Raw genomic sequence first — 22,424 nt, forward strand, 5'->3', positions numbered from 1 at the left:
TGGCTGGGAAAAGCAAGCCAAATCGGCATCCCAACAGGAACTGGAGGTAAGCAAAGCCCAGGCCCTCCTGGTTTGGCAGCCAGCGACGTGTCTGGCCTTCAGTGAAGCCAGGCCCCTCAAGCAAGCACTCTGACAAACGGTTGATGAGGAACGGCTGGATTGGCAAGCGATTAACGATCACCATTTGGCCATATAAACACCATGCACCCAGAGATGCCCAGAATGTCAAACAATGTCCAAAATGGACAAATCAGGCATTCAATGATATGAGTGAGGAAAGTGAAAAAATTTTTTATCGTTGAGGAAACATTGCGGCCTGTTCCAAGTCAAGGTATTGTTGAGCATGCCAAAAAAAAATGTTGAATTAAGACCCCAGTGAGGGATCGTGAGGTGACTAAGGATGAGCCTTGATAAAGGATAATTAATTAAGGCTGTTAATTATATTCAAAAGAGGTGTTGTCATTAACCCAAACAACCAATTTTCACTCATGCACTTCCTTTGAGTTCCTTTAGTATGCATGTAAAGTTTCAGGCTGCTTGGTTTGATGGTTTTGGAGTTATAGAGGAGACATGCACACACTGACTGACTGACTGACACACACTAACATTTATTGTTATAGAAGACAAGCAAAGGTATCAGGTGTTGCTAGGTAATGCTGGATCCCTTCTCCCACACCGTCCCCTCCTCATCCCACCATCTCCTCCTCCTCCTCCTCCCTCACACCCATCCTTGTCCTCCCTTCTCCCACCCCACCCCTTCCACGCCACTTCCCCTCGCTCCTCTCATACTAACACCTGCCTCCTCCCACCCCACCCTCTCACTCTGGACTCCCACCCCTGCCCTGCAATAGGTAAGATATTAGATCGCAGAGAACCCACCCTCTGGGTGTATCGAGTTGGACTCTACTTTTTTCAGCAAGTAATACACAGTGTTTGTTTTTCAAGGACATTGTGGTGTTCAGGCTGATTAACAACAATGCTGGACGGATCCACCAAACTGGCTTTAATTCCCTCAGACTGCCTTTGAGTCATGGCGGCCTCGTGCATATGTCGACCGAGGAGAGACGCGAGAACCTCAGCTCTTGTAAAACCAATGGTTTTGTTTCCCAACACAACAACATCAGGAGAAGATTGACCCAACGGAGGCATACGATGGCAGGTTGGGAGGGAAGGAAGGGAATGCAATAAATAAATTGATAATTATAGACAGAAGAACTATCATTTATTTGGCGCCACACACCAGACTCAATCACAGATGTGGGAGGGAGGAAATGAGCAACCGGGTGGATCTTAGCTCCTTGGATGGGTGGACAGAGGATGGTGACATTGCAGCAGGCCCGTCGCTAGAGGGGGCATTTGGGTGCAATGCCTCCCCCATGGCGCATCTGGTGCCCCCCACTTGTATGCCACCCATTTATGCCCTGTTGTACTCTGTGAACAACTTGGTGTTTAAGGACGAGCGCCCACTGTGAACTTGCTGTTTAAGAGTTCACCAGTGTGAATTAAAACCCTTATTCCAGATGTTCAACATGGTGAATAATGAGGCCTTCTTGGATAAACTGTTCTTTAATAATATCCTTCTTTGAATAACAGTCAAGAGATAAGTGTGTGCTTCCCAGTGCATCTCCAAAAGCAATTGGCAAGACAATACAGTCCAAGACCACAAGATAAAAGATAATAACACAAGCACCAACACCGGCAGCCAAGACCTCGTGTCGAATGTCGATGTTGTGGGTGGTTATGTATGTATGTATATATATATATATATATATATATATATATATATATATATATATATATATATATATATATATATATATATATATATATATATATATATATATATATATATATATATATATATATATATATATCGTGGATCATTTAGTTTTAAGGAATAGCCAATCAGCGTATTCGATATGGAGACCCTATTGAGCACGTTACCTGATTGGTTGTAAGTTAGGTATAAATGTAATATAGTCATAATATGATTATATGATTAAGGAAAAGACATAAATTTACATTAATAAAGATGAAGTGCACGTGCACCACGTGACCTTCACAACCCGTCAACCCTCCATCTTACAAAAGTAATTTTATAATAAAAATTAAAAATATGTGTGTTTGCAATCGTGCTTACATTTGAAATGATGCAGATAATACCTGTTTTTGATGGATGCATTATTTAATAAATAAAACCGTCAAATGTCGCAAGTCGCGAGTACGAATCACAGAGCACGAGCTCGCAGCAGGAGATAAAGACTTGGATGATGGATAAACGAAAATGGCTCAGAAAAGGAATAAATGCAAGCGACGAAAATGAAGAAGATGATGAAAGACGTGTTATGGGAGGAGTTGGAGGAGGAGGAGGAGGAGGAGGAGGAAAAGACGATCATGTCGATGAAATACCGACAGAAGCTGGCCAACCTGGCCAAGCCAGCAACGTTAACACTGCGGCTGGAGCCCCAGCGCAGGCAGCCGAGTTTCCAAGCTCAGCGGCGGCCTCAGGATCGGGTGTGACCCTCAAGCCGTTTCCCGATGATCTTGGAAGTGAGAGACCGAATCACATTGTTCTACAGCGGTACCCTGGCCATCTGCTGCAGAACAAGAGTCGCTCGTTTGTGTCCTCGTGGTACAAGACTAATGAATGGCTGGAATACAGTGTGCAGACAGATGCAGCATTCTGTTATCCATGTAGGAAGTTTAACACCGCACGTGGCCCAGTGGACTCTACTTTCACAGTGCGAGGCGACCGGAATTGGAAACATGCCATTGAGAAAGGCAGGGGGTTTCACAAACACGCAACTTCAAAGGAACATTTAACTTGTGTTTTGAGGTGGAAGGAGAATGAGAGGCGCATCGATTGTGGTGAGGAGATTTCCACACTCCTCAATGCTGACCAGCTAAATAGAAACCGATACTATGTGTCTGCTCTTATAGATGTTGTGGGATTTCTCACCGAAAACCAAATACCTTTTAGAGAGAGCCTTGATAATTTTGAAGATATGTTAGATGGGCACAGTGGGCTCTTCCTCTCGCTTTTAAACCACACACTCAAAAAAGACACCGAGCTCGCCGAAATAAAAAAGCATATCCCACGAAACGCAAGCTATACTAGTCCGGAAATGCAGAATGAACTGATCTGCACATTGAGTAATGTTGTGACGGATGCCATCGTGGAAGAAGTAGGCACATCGTGGTTTACCATCAAGGTGGGTGGGACGAGGGACCCCACTGAATGTGAGAACATATCAATCATCATTCGCTTTGTATCGGCATCATATGAAGCAACAGAGCGTCTACTCACAATAGCTACAGCTGACGCTGGAGATGCAAAAACATTGACAGACCTAATAATTGCAGAGCTGACAAAAACAGGACTTGATACGTCAAAAATATTAAGTCAGGTGTACGACAGGGCTTCGGTAATGGCTGAGAAGCACGGTGGGGTGCAAAAGTTGTTGTAAGAGATATTGGAATGAGAAATCCCTGATGTGCACTGCTTAAATCACCAACTCCATCTGGTAGTTATCCACACACTGGCAGCAGAGAAAGCTGTCACTGATTTCCTCGAGGTTTGTTGTTGCCTGTACAAATTCTTCAGAAAGCCCACTGTGGCTGCACAGTGTAAAGGTGAGCGGTTAAAACGACTTCTTGATCAAAGGTGGACGGAACATTTAGCCACAGTGTCTGTGATCATTGGATCTTTTAAGGATATCACATCCTTACTGTCGGAGATTGATGCAGAGCGCGCCTACGGTGCAGAGATGAGGATGGAGGCTTTTGGGCTTTTTCGGGAAGTCTCTGGGCCTGCCTTCATGTTCATTGCTATCTTTGTACAAAAACTGCTGATGTTAGATGGCCCTAACAGACTCTTGCAGGCAGAGGACATGGACTTGCTAACGGGGTTGGAACTGGTGGCGAGTGCTACAGAGAGCGTGAAGATACTCCGCTCTGAGGATGAGTTCACTGATCTGTGGAACAAGGCCGACGATGCTCGCACTTCCACACCTGCACCACCAAAACGGAGACACACAATGCATAAGAACTTGGAACAGTTTGTAGTTTTGGAGACTACAGGACAAAACAACGACAATGACAAGACAGAACTGCAGAGGGTTTTTTACAGCGCAATTGACACTGTGCTTGGAGAGATCGCTCAGCGCTTCAGTGAGCGCAACACACAACTCGCCCGTTCACTTGATGCCTTGAATCCCGAAAATGGCACGTTTTGGATCCCCACTTGCTCCAGCACATCATGACATTAACAAAGTCAACCATCAGTGAAACAGAGTGTTTGGTTGCAAAGCAGTTTATTCGCTCACAGACAGAAAAGCAGCCAAACGAGAGATAGACAACACAAAAACTCCTCTCAACTTACCACAAAACGCTGGAAACCATGCCAAGTGGAGTGGCTGCTATGAAACTTGGACTAACACTTGGTGCGTCCACTGCCATGTGTGAAAACTCATTCTCAACATTGAGGAATGTCTTCACTGACCATCGATGGTCCATGCGCCATGCACGCAAGGCACAACTGGTACAGCTGGCCTTCGAGAGAGACCTCACACGTAAATGCCTGAATGAATGGAAGGAGAAGGTCCTCAGAAGATTCCACACCGAGACACGTCGCCTGCAGCTCTTCTGACAGCGAGTACAGTGGTATAAAAACTATACGAGGAGTTCAGATTGTGTGTGACTGCTGGTGATGCGTGTGTGGTTGTGGTTGCAGTGTGGTTGTGGTTGCAGTGTGGTTGTGGTCAGCACCCGCCGTGGTCGGCTGCTTTGTACTTCTGATGTTTAAGTTAAATGTTGTGTTTGGTGCTTTGCATATCCCATATCTAGTGCTTTGTGCATAACCTTACCTCTGTGTAATTGACTGCTTTAAATGCGGACCTTGTGGTATCTTCAGGCTGGTTGTATTTGCTGTTGATAGTTTAACATGATGATCGCAGGTCATAGCCTCCTGTATCTTATTTCAAAGTGCACTGATTCCGGTGCCAACCTCCCCCGTTTAGTCATTGTATCTCTGGTATATTAATTTTCAAATGCCAATTCTTCACAACACCTTGTATAAGTGCACCTGAATTGGTGCCAATTGTCTAATCATTGAATATTTACATTGTGAATGTGCCAGTTTGTTGCGGCTCTCCTGCATTCGAATAATTTTAGGCCAAAAACATCGGAACATATTAAATCTAGCTGAGATCAATTTGGTTAGTATGCGACGGCAACCTCAGTATAGATGTGTCAATGCTGAATGAATACAATAGTATACCGGGTTATCAAAAATATAAAATACAATATTGTGCCCCCCCATCCAGATCATATGCCCCCCTTAATACTGAGTCCTGGCTATGGGCCTGCATTGCAGGCACATTGAGCCCGACGACGAGACGGGCGAGACACAAAGCAGGCATGAAGAGGGAGGTGGTAGGCCAAAGAGTTTCTCTCTCTCATAGTCCTCAATGGTGCCAAATCCTCTTGCTCTCCTCAGACCAAGCTCCCTTTGCAGGTCAACTAGGGCAGCGCTGCTGATTGATGACCTGAGCGTCCCAAATTATTCAAGATGGCACTGGCTCTACCAGATGTACAGCAATTCAGAAGCAAGGTCTGGCAAGGTTGATTGAATGCAAGGAAGTCAAGATGGTGGAGATGATGAAGAGAAGGAGGTTGGAAGTGTTGTGTGTGCAGGAGATCAAATGGAAAGGAGACAAGGTGAGGAGGATGGTAGGAGGATCCAAACTGTTGCATGTGGGTGGGGATGGAAGGAGTCATAGTGTGGGAGTAATAGTATCGGAAGAGATCAGCAAGCAGGTCATGCCGACAGCCTTCTTCAGACGGTATGCTTCATGGGCAGATGGAGGTGGAGAAATACACTTCTCTTTGTAGGTTCCAACTCTGTGAACATCCGACGTTGTCCTTGTGATGAGGCGTAGACCCTCATCAGCCTGCATGCATGCAGTGGCAATGTCGGTAACCTTCTTGAGGTCTGGATGCCTCTCTGAGAGCAGTTTACGCAAGATGGAATCATGATTTATTACAATCACAAAAAAATCTCCCAGCATCTCGCCCAGGCTTGTGCCAAACTCACAATGTCCGTCCAGATAGGAACTCACTCGTTGATTTGCTCTCACTTCTTTGGTGTGCATAATGGCGGGGGCACTATTGAAGGTGTGCGAAGGATATTTCAAAAAGATGTTGAACCGGGAAGGAAGCAATGGTGAGCTGGATCTACCATGTTATGTCGAGAGGAAAGTGGTGTTGGTAGAGATCACAGAGGAGGAAGTGCAGACAGCATTGAAAAAGAATGAAGAAGGAAACAGTGCCAGGCACTGATGAGGTGTGTACAGAGATGCTACTGTCTGTGGGAGAAGTTGGAGTCAGTTGGATGAAGAGGCTGTTGAATATATGTTTAAGAGAGGGTTCAATTCCAGAAGATTGGAGGACAGGGTTAATTGTGCTGATATGGAAGGGGAGGGGTGATGTTGAAAATTCGGGGAAGTACAAGGGTGTTACGCTCATTAGTCATGTAATGAAGGTGCTGGAGAAGATTCTGGGCAGGTGGATAAGGAAGAGTGTGGAGATGGAGATCGGAGAGGAGCAGCAGGGGTTTAGAAGGGGGTAGGGAGGAAACGGATAGGATGTTCACCCTGAGACATTTCGCACCTCCAACCTATTCTGCACCAGTTGAGAGGGCATTGGGATTTATGGAACTGGAGAAGACCTACTACACTGTCCCGAGAGAGATTGTGATGGAAACGCTTTGATGGATTGGAGTGTCGGAAGCAGAAGTTAGGTTGGAGGAAGGGATGTACAAGGGAATTCAGGGAAGAGTATTGGTTGGTCCTGGGATGTCTGAGGAGTTCAGCGTGAACATTGATTTGAGGCATGGAAGCTCTCTCAGCCCACTCATGTCTATCGTATGATGGGACTGGTAAGCAGGAAGTTGAACTTGAGGGGTTGTAAGGGGAGGATGCTGAATGCGGACGATCTACCTGTTGTGGTGGAGAGTGGGCGGAATATGCAGGAAGTACTGGGGGAGTAGAAGCAGGCATTTGGGAAGCATGGGCTGAAGATGAGTACTGAGAATACTGAGGTGATGTGAATATCAGGTGAGAGGGGAAGGAGATCATATAGGGAAATAGGTTTGAGTATCTGGGAGGAACAGTGACCGGGGATAGCAAGTCCAAGACAGAGGTGCGCAGGAGCATTTAGGTGGGTGTGAATGCATGGAAGAGGGCAGAGGGAGTAATGGCAGACAGAAAGATATCAAGAAAATTGAAAAGGAAGGTTTTGACGTCGTGTGTAAAGGGGCTGTCACACCTTGACGTTTTAGCCAGCGTATGCCGACGTATGAAAAATTTGCCGAATACGCTGGCACACGTCGAATACCTTATGGGTAAGTTTTGTATACGTTAGGAGCACGCTGAAGCATGCTGGCATACGTCGTAGTACGCCGAGCTCGTTGACAAATTTTGGGCATGCTCAAAATTTGTCGATGTATGCCAGTGTATGACTCACACGTTCCGCATATGCTGGCCATAAGTTGTAGGCACGTTATGCGATCGTTGACACGCGTCGACCCATGTTACTTTTAAGTTACTCATACATCGAGGTAATGTCTAGCATACCCGAAACTTATTTCTAACCCATGAGTAACGTGCTTTGAACCTATGTGTAACGTATCTGCAACGCACATTGACATATGTAAACGTATTTGACGTCTTCCGGACGACCACAGAACTTACTGAATGTGTTTCTAACTTACAGCGACCGTATAATGGCGTATTGGCAGCGTTTAGGGGAATTGGTATATAAAAATGGGCTTCACAGGAGGAACCCGTCAGTGTTCCAGACTCCATGGTGAGTAGATGTCCATGTCATCCGAGAGATGGAGGATCCAGCAAGGCTGAGACGATAATACTTACTAGCTGTCCTCCAACATCAACATGACCTCATCGATTTGACACTGTACCAGTTGCGTGCCAATAGAGCCAGGAGAAGAAGAGGTGAACGGAGGAGAAGGAACTGGGTGAGACCATGGATCGGGAGGTGACGGCATTTTGGCATGTATGACGATGCCACCGACGATGCCCGTGAGTCGTTGGAACCAGCATCCTCTCCGTCAGAGGGTGAGCGTGATGGGGAGGGTGTGGGTGATGATGGATCCTCCTCGCTTCCGCGTCCACGGCCACGGCCAGGAGACTTCTTTGCAGCATTCTTCGAAGTTTTCTTCGGCATGACGGTGATGTTGACACTTCAATGTCGAGTGCGGTTATTATTTGAATTGTCGAATGGCAGCCTTTTAATAGGATACGCCACGTGATCGTCGGCGATACGTTGCTGCGCGCTATGCATAAGTTGTGAACGCTGACAACACGCGAAGTATTCGTTGGTATAAGTTATCGAAACATTCTGTGTAGGTTACTAATACGTTATGCATAGGTCCAACACGTTATTATACCCCCCAAACTGAAAAAAACAACAATAGTTCAGCGTACGCCAGCGTTTTAGATAAATTTTGATACGTTGCCATACGCTGGCTAAATCGTCAAGGTGTGACAGTGGCTTTATGCTGGCTTACCTATGCAGTCTGGAGACAGTGGCACTGACAGAGAGACAACAACAGAGGCTGCAGATTTGCGAGAACAACTGGCTCAGGAGGATTGCAGGAGTAAAGAGGGTGGATTAAAGGAGGATGGATGAACTGTGGGAGGAGATTGGTATGCAGATGAGTTTGATAGGAGGAGGAGGAGGAGGAGGAGATTGGGACCATACTCTGTACAGAGCGTTGTGCTGCCTCAGCAGTCTCCTTGGCTATTGGGCACAATCCTGGACGGGTCGCTACTCTGACACAGTATACGAGCAAGCTGGCACTCATTTTGCCGACCTCAGAAGGATGACAGGCCGAGTGAACCCCACCTGGTACTAATTCAACAGCTGAGCGGGGTTTGAACTCAGGACCCGAGGATCCAAAGCCCGCCACCCTAACCATTAAGCCAACACCAGGTATAGTTTGATTGAGAGATTGGTAAAATGCTGGCTGAGAGGGGCTGAATACTCGGTGCAGATGGGGGAAGAGAGAATGGCAAAGAGAGGATAGGTTGAGGGAGCAAGCCAGGAAGAAAAGAGGTGGACTGCTGTTGAGATGGTAGAATTGGGTGAGGAGGGATATCCATAAGGTCGGAGTGGTTGAAGAGTGTACAGAGTTGGCTGATGACAGAGGGAGGTGGGGGAGCATCGTGATCAAGGCATGGCCGAAGCTTGGAGCCGTACGGACCTCACCCCTTAGAAAGGGAAAAGGAGGAGAAGATGAAGACTTCATGTTTATATAAGTTCCTATATGTTTATATAAGTTCCCATATGAAGACTGAAAACCAGAGATGTCACTTTTTATAAATTTCAGGGTTATTGCACCTGCCAATAGTTGGCAACATAAGGTTTCCTCTCACAATATTACTTTAACAAATAACCAGGGGTGTCAGAGTGAGGTCAGGTTCGATCTGTGACCTGCTACAGGTACCATGTAAACCTGTACTAACCTGTTCCATGGTCGGGTTGTCGGCGACTAAACCATCTCCCCCACCAGGTTTTCTGGTGAGGAGGGTGTTTGGATATGGACACCCAGCAGGATTAAAAACAAAACCTGTCAAAGGGCGGAGGAGCTCCTTGTGAGCCAACGGCCATCCATATCTAGTGCCCAACTGTGTCTGCGGACGTCCTCCTGCAGTTGGGTTACTTTTTATCAGGAGGTTGGTGGCAGGATTTGCACTCCGGCCACCGTAAAACCCTTCATTCCGCAAAACGCAAAAAAATCTGAAAACCCACTCCGTGGGAGTACCTCCTGTGCAGCTTCCCTTCGCAGGGCAGCTCACCGGATGACAGGATTGGGGCAAAGCCTTCGGGACCCCCAATCTTTGATGATAGGAGGGAAACCACGGGGTAACATCCCTGGGTCAGATTGCGGGAGAGTGTGTCGGAGTGGTGCTGAGGTGTCGTCCACCAGACGGCGGTCTCCTTGGGTTAACCTGAGGCGGTCCCTTCGGGTGGGTGCCTGGAATGTCCTATCCCTAAGAGAGGATGATCACCTGTCTCTGTTATCATCTGAGCTCAAGCGTTTGGACATCGGGATTGCAGCTCTCTCTGAGGTTCGGAGACCGGATTGCGGCGAGATAATGGTGGGTGGTTACACCTACTATTGGTCTGGTCGCTCTGATGGTTACCATACCCAAGGAGTTGCTGAAGCTGTGTCCAATAAGCTGACCCCAGTGACAATTGAGGTAGCACCGGTCAACGAGCATATTATGAGATTAAGGATTCGTCACTCCTTAGGAGTCATTTCGCTGGTCTCTGTTTATGCTCCGACTGAGGCGAGTGATCTCACCGTGAAGGATGCATTCTACGCCACACTCGAGTCTGTGGTTGATCAGTGCCCCAGACGAGATACACTTCTAGTCTTGAGGGATTTCAATGCATCGACTGGAACTGATAGGGATGGTTATGAGGTGTGTGTTGGTCCCCATGGGTCAGGAACTATGAACCAGAATAGCACTAAGTTCCTTGACTTTGCAAGAAGTCATGGACTTAGGGTGGCTGGTTCATGGTTTCAGCGCCCACAAGCTCATCGCTGGACTTGGTATTCCAACGCTGGCGGTGTGGCAAAGGAGATTGACCATGTCCTCATTGACGGTCGTTGGAGGATGATCCAGAACTGCAGGGTCTACCGGAGTGCTCAGTTCCTCAATACTGACCACAGGCTTGTTGTAGCAACTTTAAAGCTGCACCTTAAATCCTGGAGAATGGTACCATCCCAGCCTAGGCTGGATGTTGCCAAGCTCAGGGATGAGAGAGTAGCTGAGAAGTTTGCGAACAGGCTGAGTGGACACTTGGGGGGTCTGGGTGCTTTGGGGGGTCCTGAAGAGTTGTGGAGCGCCTTCAAGCCCACCGTCCTTGATGTTGCCGGTGGATGTCTTGGAACTCACCGCAGGGCAAAGAAGAATTTTGTCTCTCAAGGGACACTGGATACCATTGACCAGAGTCGCAGGGCCAGGCTGAATAGCAGAGCTGAGCTGTTCAGGGAGCTGAGGCGTAAAACTGTACATGCACTGAGGGTGGACAAGGAGGCCTATGTGCGAGGATTTCTGTGAGGGGGTAGAGCATCACCTGTGGACAGGTGATTCTCGTCCCGCTTACAGGGGAATTCGCGCATTACGTTCATCCAAGCCCATCCCTCGGAGCACTGCAGTTCGAGCAGAGAGTGGTAGGCTCTTGACAGAGGAGTCTGAAGTGAAGGCCCGCTGTGCCGGTTACTTTGAGCGGTTGTACCAGGCTGATCCCCCAGCTGTCGAGTTGGACGTCAAGGGTGTTACAATCCCTGTTGCTGACCCTCGAATTAACTGTGGTCCACCTTCGCCTGTGGAAACACGGGCTGCGGTGAACCAGTTGAAACGGGGCAAAGCTCCAGGGATCTGTGGCATCCATGCCGAACTTCTCAAGGCTGGTGGAAATGCTGCACTCGTGTCATTGCATGAAGTTTTGTACTGTGCCTGGAACACAGGCATCATCCCAACTGACTGGAAGAGGGGCCTTCTTGTCCCTCTCTGGAAAGGGAAGGGTGATCGCCAAGACTGCAACAACTACCGAGGGGTGACGCTGCTCTCAGTGCCGGGCAAGGTCTTTGCTCGGATAATTCTTGATAGGGTTCGCCACCATCTGCTTGAGCACCAGCGTCCAGAGCAGTCAGGCTTTACACCAAAGAGGTCAATGATTGACCGTATCCTTGCCCTTCGTGTCCTCACCGAACGCAGACGAGAGTTTCGGCAGGGGCTGCTTGCAGCCTATGTTGATCTCTGTAAAGCGTTCGATTCAGTGAATCGGGATGTCCTCTGGAGGATTCTTGGTCTTCCTGGGGTGCCACCAAAACTGATCGATCTGATGTCTGAACTCTACTCTGGTACTGAGAGTGCTGTGAAGTGTGGTGGTACCATCTCTGACTTATTTCCAGTTGATACTGGAGTTTGTCAGGGGTGTGTACTGGCCCCCACACTTTTCAGCACTTGTATGGACTGGATTTTAGGGAGGATGTCGGAGAGATCAAGTTGCGGTGCATCGTTTGGGAATGTCAAGATCTCAGACCTTGATTTTGCAAACGATGCAGCCATCTTTGCGGAGACTTTAGACATCCTTTTGGGGGCCCTCGAGGTGCTGAATGAGGAGTCGGAGCCGCTGGGATTACGGGTTTCTTCGGTCAAAACTAAGATCCAGGCTTTCGGTGACATCTTGGATGCTGCTGTCCTGTCTGTGTCTGTTTGTGGTGAGGATGTTGAGGTCGTGGAGAGATTCACTTACCTTGGCAGTGATATTCATGTCTCTGCTGGCTGCGAGTCAGAGGTCAATAGACGTCTGGATCGGGCCTGGGGAGTCATGGATTCACTGGATCATGGGGTGTGGCGCTGCCGGTACCTGTGTGGGAGGACGAAAGTCCGAGTCTTCAGGTCCTTGGTACTTCCAGTCTTGCTCTATGGGTGCGAGACTTGGACTCTGACCAAGGATCTGAGACGGAGACTTAATTCCTTTGGTACCAGGTGTCCTCGGAGAATCCTTGGCTATCGCTGGTCGGATTTTGTGTCCAACGAGCGGTTGCTGAGAGAGACTTGGATGAGATTTGTTAACTGCATAGTCCGTGAGCGTCAGTTGCGGCTGTATGGACATGTGGCTCATTTTCCTGACGCTGATCCTGCTCACCAGATTCTCTCAGCAAGGGAGTCTCATGAGTGGAGGAGGCCAGTGGGCCGACCACGTGCCTCATGGTTGCAGCAGGTTGACCATCATCTCAAGGAGATGGGGATGGGCCTGGCATCTGCCTGGGAGATGGCCAGACGGAGGCCCCTGGAGTACTGGCGGAAAGTGGACGCAGCAACGCGCTATTCTGGCACATGCTCCCATACCTGACCTGACAGGGGTGTCACGTAATTTATATGGTATAAAGTTTCGCCGTGCAATGAAAAAACAAGTGTTGTCAAAGCTGAACAAGTAGAAACCCAGAGTTGTCAGTACTTTACTCCTGGTTATCTCCCTTTCATTCATGTTAACTGTTCCACCATAATATTTAGAGTTAAGAAACGAAAAAATGAAAGGTTGTAAAACTTTCACAGCATAAACTCTGAGCACTACAATAGTCTATTTGGTTATATCATGGGCTCCGTAGTTGGTGCATATCTTGGTTCAAGCCTGGTCAAACCTTTATTGTGACTTTTATGGGACCCACGCCGTGGCTTAATGTTTAGCGCATCTGAGTACCTATCCTCATTCGATGTACCCACCGCCCAATCAACCTGCTTAGGTATATGAGGGAGTCACATGAGGTGACTTCGGCTATCGCAGGGGTGGTTTATCCTTGGTTTCCTCCCAGTTTTTCATCATATTAAGTAGTACGGAGTATGAAATGGAGAATCCGTCATCATTTAAGCGAAATGCCCTTGAGTGTGGCGTTGAACACCAATCAAACAAAAAAACAATGACCGTTTAATGTTGAAAAAAAAAAATCTGTGATCACCAAAGTCATGTAATGTATGCTAATAACCAACAAGCATGAATTTGCTACACATCCTGGGTTAAAATTGCATGGCAATTATTAAACAAGGGAATAACCAGTGATGTCAGTTTGCAACATTGATTCGTTCTTTGCTCTTAAATTAAATAACACAGAAGCTTGGCAAATGCTACATGCTTAATTTGATCGGCCAATGATCACTCTTCCTTTTACTGCAAAAAAAATCTATATGACAGTTATTAAACAGTCCACCAAAGTCTTGAAACTTTGTTTTCCAGTTTCTTCAAAATTGACTTATCCTGACATCTCTGGTTTTCCCCTTGTGGTCTTCATATGTTTATATAAGTTCCGATATGTTTATATCATTTCCTATATGTTTATATAAATTCCTATATGTTTATATACAGCACTACACATTTATGACTTCCTATATGTTTCTATAAATTCCGAAATATATATATATATATATATATATATATATATATATATATATATATATATATATATATATGTATATATATATATATATATGTATATATATATATATATATATATATATATATATATATATATATATATTAGTGTCTTTTTCTTCTTCTTTCGGTGAGCTCCCGTTAGGGGTCGCCACAGCGGATCAACCATCTCCATTTCGCTCTATCCTCCACATCTTCCATTGACACTCCAACCACCCGCATGTCCGCCCTCACCGTATCCATGAACCTCTTCTTTGGCCTTCCTCTTCTCCTCCTGCCTGGCGGCTCCATCTTCAACATCCTTCTCCCGATATACTCCGTTTCCCTCCTGTGCACATGTCCAAACCATCTCAATCTCACCTCTCTCACTTTGTCTCCAAACCGTTCTACCTGCGCTGTCCCTCGAATATACTCATCTCTTATCTTGTCCATCCTCGTCACTCCCAACGAGAATCGCAGCATCTTTAACTCTGCCACCTCCAGCTCCGCTTCCTGTCTTTTTGTTAGCGCCACCGCCTCCAAACCATACAACATAGCTGGTCTCACTACCGTCTTATATACTTTCTCCTTCACTCTTGCAGCTACCCTTCTGTCACAAATCACTCCTGCAACTCTTCTCCACCCACTCCATCCTGCCTGCACTCTCTTTTTCACTTCTCTCCCACACTCTCCGTTACTTTGGACAGTTGATCCCAAGTATTTAAACCCATCCACCTTCCCCACCTCAACTCCTTGCAACCGAACCATACCACCACCCTCCCTCTCATTTACGCACATGTACTCTGTCTTACTCCTACTGACTATCATTCCCCTTCTCTCCAGTGCGTACCTCCACCTCTCGAGGCTCGCCTCAGCCTGCTCCCGACTCTCCCTACAGACCATGATGTTATCCGCGAACATCATAGTCCATGTAGACTCCAGCCTGATCTCGTCCGTCAACCTGTCCATCACTATTGCAAACAGGAAAGGGCTCAGAGTCGATCCTTGGTGCAATCCCACTTTTACCTTAAACCGGTCTGTCATTCCTACCGCACACCTCACGGCTGTCACACTGTTCTCATACATATCCTGCACGATCCTCACATACTTCTCCACCACTCCCGACTTCCTCATACAATGTCACAACTCCTCTCTTAGCACCCTATCATAAGCGTTCTCTAAATCCACAAACACACAATGTAACTCCTTCTGGCCTTCCCTATACTTCTCCATCAACATTCTCAAAGCAAACATTGCATCAGTGGTGCTCTTTCCTGGCATAAACCCATATTGCTGCTCACATATCGTCACCTCTCCTCTCAACCGAGCTTCCACTACTCTTTCCCACAACTTCATGGTGTGGCTTAACAACTTTATCCCTCTGTAATTTCCACAGCTCTGCACATCACCCTTATTCTTGAAAATCGGAACCAGTACACTTAATCTCCACTCCTCCGGCATCCTCTCACTTTCCAAGACTTTATTAAACAATCTGGTTAACAACCCCACTGCCATCTCTCCTAAGCACTTCCATGCCTCCACTGGTATTCCATCTGGGCCAACCGCCTTTCCACTTTTCATCTTCTTCAGAGCACTCCTCACTTCATCCTTACTGATCCACCCCACTTCCAGATTCACTATCTCCACCTCTTCCAACCTCCTCTCTCTCATTTTCTTCATTCATCAGCTCCTCAAAGTACTCCATCCACCTTCGCAACACACTCTCCTCACTCGTCAGCACATTCCCATTTGCGTCCTTTATCACCCGAACCTGCAGCACATCCTTCCCAGCTCGGTCCATCTGTCTTGCCAATCGGTATAAATCCTTTTCCCCTTCTTTTATATCCAACTTCTCATACAGCTCGTCATATGCCTTTTCCTTGGCCTTTGCCACCTCTCTTTTTGCCTTTCGCCGCCACTCCTTGTACTCTTGCCTACTTTCTTCATCTCTCTGACTATCCCACTTCCTTTTCGCCAACCCCTTCTTCCTTATACTTTCCTGTACTTCCTCGTTCCACCACCAAGTCTCCTTATCTTCCTTCCTCTGTCCAGATGTCACACCAAGTACCTTCCTAGCTATCTCCCTCACCACTTCTGCTGTAGTTGCCCAATCATCCCACCCCTCTTTACCACCATCCAACACCTGTCTCACCTCCTCCCTAAATTTCACGCAACAGTCTTCCTCCTTCAGCTTCCACCATCTGGTCCTTGGTTCAGCCCTCACTCTCTTCCTCAACCTCACGCCATAAAGTCATCGTTCAGACCACCAATCGATGCTGTCGAGCTACACTCTCCCCTGCCACCACCTGACAGTCACTAATCTCTTTCAGGTTGCATCTCCTGCTTAAGATGTAATCCACCTGTGTGCACTTTCCTCCACTCTTGTATGTCACCCTGTGTTCCTCCTTCTTCTTGAAATACGTATTTACCACTGCATTCTTTTTGCAAACTCTACCACCATTTGCCCTTCAACATTTCTCTTGTTGAGACCATACCTTCCCATCACCTCCTCATCCTCTTTATTCCCTTCCCCAACATGCCCATTGAAATCTGTTCCAATCACCACTCTTTCATCCTTGGATACACTCTCCACCACTTCATCTAACTCACTCCAGAAATCTTCTTTATACTCCATCTCACACCCCATATGTGGGGCATATGCACTGATGACATTCATCATCACCCCTTCAATTTCCAACTTCACACTCATCACTCGGTCAGACACTCTCCTCACCTCCAATACCCTCTTGACATAATCTTCCTTCAGGATTACCCTGCCACCATTTCTCCTCCCATCCACACCATGGTAGAACAGTTTGAAACCACCTCCAATGCTCCTAGCCTTACTCCCCCATCCACTTGGTCTCTTGTACACACAGTATGTCCACCTTTCTTCACTCCATCATATCAGCCAACTCTCGCCCTTTGCCAGTCATCGTCCCAACATTCAGAGTTCCAACTCTCACCTGCACACTTCTACCCTTCCCCCTCTCCCACTGCCTCCGGACTCGCCTTCCCCGTCTCCTTCTCCTCCTTCGCCCAGCAGTAGCACAATTTCCACTGATACCCCACTGACCACCGGTACTGGTGGCGGTCGTTGGTAACCCGGGCCTCGACCGATCCAGTATGGAAATTCGTTTTGTTGTCCGCATAATGATTTGGCATAGGTTTTTACGCCGAATGCCCTTCCTGACGCAACCCTGGTCGCTTCTTACGACACACAGGGATATGGTACACCTATTCTAACCGGGGCATATACTGGGCCCAGTACAACTGGTACTCATTTCGCCGACCTCGGAAGGATGGCAGGCTGAGTCAACCCCCTGGTGTTTTCGACTTGTTTTTTATATATATATATATATATATTCAGTGTCCCAACGTGGCTTGAACTCAGGACCTTTTGGGTCCTAAGCCACTGCACTAACCACTGCGCCAACACCAGGCTCATATATATATATATATATATATATATATATATATATATATATATATATATATATATATATATATATATATATATATATATATATATATATATATATATATATATATATATATATATATATATATATATATATATATATATATATATATATATATATATATATTAGTGTATGTGTTCCTATATGTTTTTTGATGAATTACTATGTGTTTTTATAACTTCCGATACGTTCATTTAACTCCTTTGATGTTTATATACAATCCTACACATTTATATTGCTTCCAATATGTATATATATACAGGAAGTTAGTGTATGTGTTTGTATATAATCCTATATGTTTATATCAATTGTGTTATTTGTTTATATGTAATCTTATATGTTCATATAAATGAGTGTACACGTTTATATGTTTCTATAAATTAGTGTATGTGTTTATATGTTTCTATAAATTAGTGTATGTGTTTATATGTAATCCTTTATGTTTATATAAATGAGTGCACATGTTTATATGTTGATATCAATTGGTGTATGTGTTTATATGTTTCCATAAATTTATGTGTGTTTATATGTTTATATAAATTAGTGTACATGTTTATATGTTGATATAAATTAATGTATGTGTTTATATGTAATCCTTCATGTTTATATAAATTAGTGTACATGTTTATATGTTGATATAAATTAGTGTATGTGTTTATGTTTCTATAAATTAGTGTATGTGTTTATATGTAATCCTATATGTTATATAAATTAGTGTACGTATTTATATGTTGATATAAATTAGTGTATGTGTTTATATGTAATCCTATATGTTTCTATAAATTAGTGTACGTATTTATATTGTAACGGTCTTCGCGCCCGCCGGCGTGCGACGGCCACGTAACTCGAATCGCGGCACGTCGCCCACCGGACGGACAATCCAGTCGTGACCCTCTCGGACTAACGCCGGGAACCAGTCACGGGTGGACCTTTCGGTCTCACCGCGATCGAGCCAATCAGCCCCCGCGTGGGATAGGGTTGCTCGCCAAATTCGAACTACCTAAGTACCCACGCGGAGGGTAGACCGGGCGATCGCACCTCGCCGCAGGTCGACTTCGGACACGGGCCACTTAAGCGACCCGTTCCGTACTATCAGAATAACCGAGCGGTGTTATCGTCGACCTCGACGGTTCGATTAATTATCGGGCGTATTCAGCCCACGACCAACCCTTTACGTGAAGCAAGATGGGGATTCAAAGAAAGAAATGACGAAGCGAAGCGAGAAACAGTTCAACAATAAAGCACATTTATTCTCGGCACACGGGAAGCACACAAATACAATTCCACCAAATGCACACAAAAAAAAGAAAACACACTTCCATTTACACAAAAAGCAAACATAAAAGTGAAAACACAGTGCAGAGCTAATACCGACTACCGAGCACACGGCAACACTTATACAATTCTACTTCACAGACGGCGCCGACAACACATACCCAAAACCAAGGAAAAGAAATACCCTCAAGAATGAGGTAGGCCTGGGGCCGAGACCAGGTCGGGCCTACCCGTCTGGTGATGAGACGCGGAGCGGCGATGGCCCCGCAACCCGCGGGCCTCGTGGACAGTGCCTGGCAGGGGGTGGGAACGGGGCCCCCTTGGTCGCACTATCTCAGCGCGGGGGGAAACAGGAGGGGGGTTGCTGATGCTCGGGGCATAGAGGATCTTTATTATATGCGACGAGCGTCTCCACCTCGGCCAGGTCGCGCTGTCGGCCTCCCAGGGGTGCAGCTCCCTGCACGACGCGAGCACCCCCTCGTCCGCCCTCGCCGCCTCTCCACAGCTCGTCCCCTCCGTTCCGACTTTTAACGCACACGACGAGCAGCTCCACCGCCCGCGAAGTCTTGACTCTCTGTTCCGACTCCTTCGCCTCGTTCCGACCTTTACTACTCCTTCTCTCGTTCCCTCTTCTTCGTTCCGACTTTTACTACTCCTTCTCTCGTTCCCTCTTCTTCGTTCCGACTTTTACTACTCCTTCTCTCGTTCCCTCTTCTTCGTTCCGACTTTTACTACTCCTTTGACTGACGAACACCGTCCTTTTATCCCCCCGTAACTTCGCCTTTGACCCCCTCCCTTTGACCTTTCAACTCGCTCCCCATTGGCCCGAGAAAAAGTGGGCGTGAAGGCTTTTTGATCCACAAATTTGCATATATCGATCGCCCTGGGGGCGGGGCCAATTCGCCCCTCGCTCACCGATTGGACGGCAAAAAGTGGGCGTGTGTCGTTTTGGATCCGTTTTTGAAGCAGAAAATCCGTGGTTTTGTACACGCTGTTCAACGTGCGCCCTACACGAGTCCAGCATCGGTGCCCATGAGTGGCGCGAGATGACGGTGATGCGATGGTGGCGAGTTGTGACGGTAAAGGTCATGGCGGTTGTGGTGAAGCGGCGTTGTGGTTGGTGGTTGATGTTGTGGTTGTGATGGTGGCGATTGGTCCAAAATAAAGATAGTAAAAGAAAAACGGCTATCCTGAAGAGTCGCAGCACGTATAAATGACATGTATTCCCACTAGACAACGGGTTTGGGCCTAACTACACATGCACTTACCGAGATACCTCACCTAAGGGACCTGAATGGTGGTTTGCGAATCTGGTAACCACAACAATATGTTGATATAAATTAGTATATGTGTTTATATGTTTCTATAAATTAGTGTTTGTGTTTATATGTAATCCTATATTTTTATATAAATTCGTGTACGTATTTATATGTTGATTTAAATTAGTGTACGTATTTATATTTTTATATAAATTAGTGTACGTATTTATATGTTGATATAAATTAGTGTACGTAGTTATATGTTTATATAAATTAGTGTACGTATTTAGATGTTTATATAAATTAGTGCATGTGTTTATATGTTTATTTAAATTAGTGTATGTGTTTATATGTAATCCATTATGTTTATATAAATTAGTGTATGTGTTTATATGTTTATATAAATTAGTGGATGTGTTTATATGTCATCCTCTATGTATATATTTATATATATATATATATATATATATATATATGTATATATATATATATATATATATATATATATATATTAGTGTATGTATTTATATGTTTATATAAATTAGTGTGTGTGCTTATATGTAATCCTATATGTTTATAGATATTAGTGCACGTATTTATATGTTTATATAAATTAGTGTGTGTGCTTATATTTAATCCTCAGTGCCTGGTGTTGGCTTAGTGGTTAGAGTCGTGGCTTGGGATCCTCGGGGTCCTGAGTTTGAGCCCCGATGGCCACTGAATTAACATCAGGAGGGTTGACTCAGCCTGCCATCCTTCCGAGGTCGGCAAAATGAGCACCAATATATTGGTAATTACCCCTGCGTGTACGAAGGTGACTAAAGGGATGGCGTCAGGAAGGCATCCGACCGCAAAAACATTGCCACAAGAAAGGGTAACATGATTGGAGCCTGCAAAAAGCTGACCCCTGCTCAGGGATAAAGACTTTTATAATGGGGGTGATGATGTTTATATTGTTACGAATTTGGAATTCGATCGCACACAGCATTCAGATTTCTTTAGCTCAGTTATGTCGATAAGTGCATGTTCCATAGATAGCTCACCATCCATTGTGTAATGGGCAGAAATTGATTAAATGCGCTGAGATTTAATTTAATAGTTAGGGAGCGATCACAACACAAAGGAAGACGCCCCTCCCCCTATTCTGTGAAGAGGAATAAGAGCCCTCCCGTCCCGTGATTCAAGACGTAAACAACTCCCTCCCACCCGTGGTTGAGCAGGGGATGGAGCACGAGGGCATGAGTCACGCCGGTAGCAGAGGAGGGGGCCAATAGGAATAAAAAAGGGACACTCTGCTTGGCTCGAGTTGGTTCTGGGGTCTTGTTGGGGGGGGGGTTCTTGGTTCTTGTTGGAGAGTTGTTCATCGGAGGAGTTGGTTCGGGTTGTCATGGTTCTTCTTCGGCCTGGTGTTTGAGGAGTGTCGGCCTGGTTAAAGGGCTCGAGCTGGTTCGAGCCTGTTACTCTGCTTCGTGGCTGGTTCGGCTGGTTCTTCTTAGTTCGTGGAGCTCTTTGTTCTCCGCTTGGTTCCTGGCTTGGTGTGACTGATTGGCCTCATCTTGGAGGTGGTTCTTCGTGGAAGCGACGCATCGCCGTGGAAGGATTGGCGCCTCGTCTCACCAGCACATGTTCAGAAGCGCGAGGGGATTTGCTGGAGCTCGGGAAGGATCGCGGCTCACAGCGATTGGATCCAGCTCGCTCTCGCTGGAGTCTGGGTCCGAGCAGCTAGAAGACCACACGAGGTGGAGAGGTTCGAGATAAGTTCTGAGTTTCAGCTCATCTGTCCCTCTGAGTTGAAGTCCTTATTAAAGGCATCAGCCACCATTTCTTGGGTGTGTGTGTGTGCATACGTGTGTCCGTGGGCCCGTCTAACAAGTAGAGAACTGTTAAGTGCTTTGTGTGCTGTAAATGATTGCATTGCATTTATTGTATTCGGTATAGTTCTGCCCTTGCGTGCTTCCCCAGTTCCCCGATTACTGTATAAATAAACCCTAATTGTTAAATGTTTTCAGCTCGTCACGTCGATTCTTTCATTGACTGAGCATGTTGTGTGTTGGGAGTTAGAAAGCCGTTGGTTTGCCGTAAGGGGACATTTGGACCGACGGTTCTCGGCGATTAAGCTGCACGGGACAGGCTCGCTTAAGCAGCTTGTTTCGTACGAGTTCCGTCGAGGGTGTGGATGCTCGGTAGATCTCCACGTGGTCTATCGGTATTTTGAAGAATTGGCAAATAACCCTGTACCACGTGGTGGAAAAATTGGCCCTTAACGCTTCTTGTACAAGGACCCGTCTGCTTCGGACTTATCCGGGTGGCGATCTATATTCCGGGCGATCGGTCGGGTCGAGCCGGCTTGCAGCTCCGTCAGAGCGGTCGGCTCGTGGCTGACCTCCTGGCACCGTAACTA

At 46.3% G+C, this 22,424-nt stretch overlaps 1 long non-coding RNA gene across 3 annotated transcripts in view; it reads right to left on the reverse strand.

Moving 5' to 3' along the window:
* The window catches only part of LOC147033715 (uncharacterized), a 53,026-nt gene that overhangs the window by 20,200 nt on the left and 10,402 nt on the right, over positions 1 to 22,424 (reverse strand). Inside the window, exon 3 of one of the 3 annotated variants that reach the window (XR_015055612.1) lies at positions 4,586 to 5,951. The exons of the other annotated variants lie outside the window; for them this stretch is intronic. This is a non-coding gene — a long non-coding RNA (uncharacterized LOC147033715). Of the gene's footprint in view, positions 1 to 4,585; positions 5,952 to 22,424 lie in introns of those variants that run through there. 3 annotated transcript variants of the gene reach the window in all.

Source organism: Eptatretus burgeri, chromosome 2 (assembly GCF_056783735.1).
Source record: "Eptatretus burgeri isolate ZD-2024b chromosome 2, Ebu_testis_v1, whole genome shotgun sequence".
Lineage (NCBI taxonomy): Eukaryota > Metazoa > Chordata > Myxini > Myxiniformes > Myxinidae > Eptatretus > Eptatretus burgeri.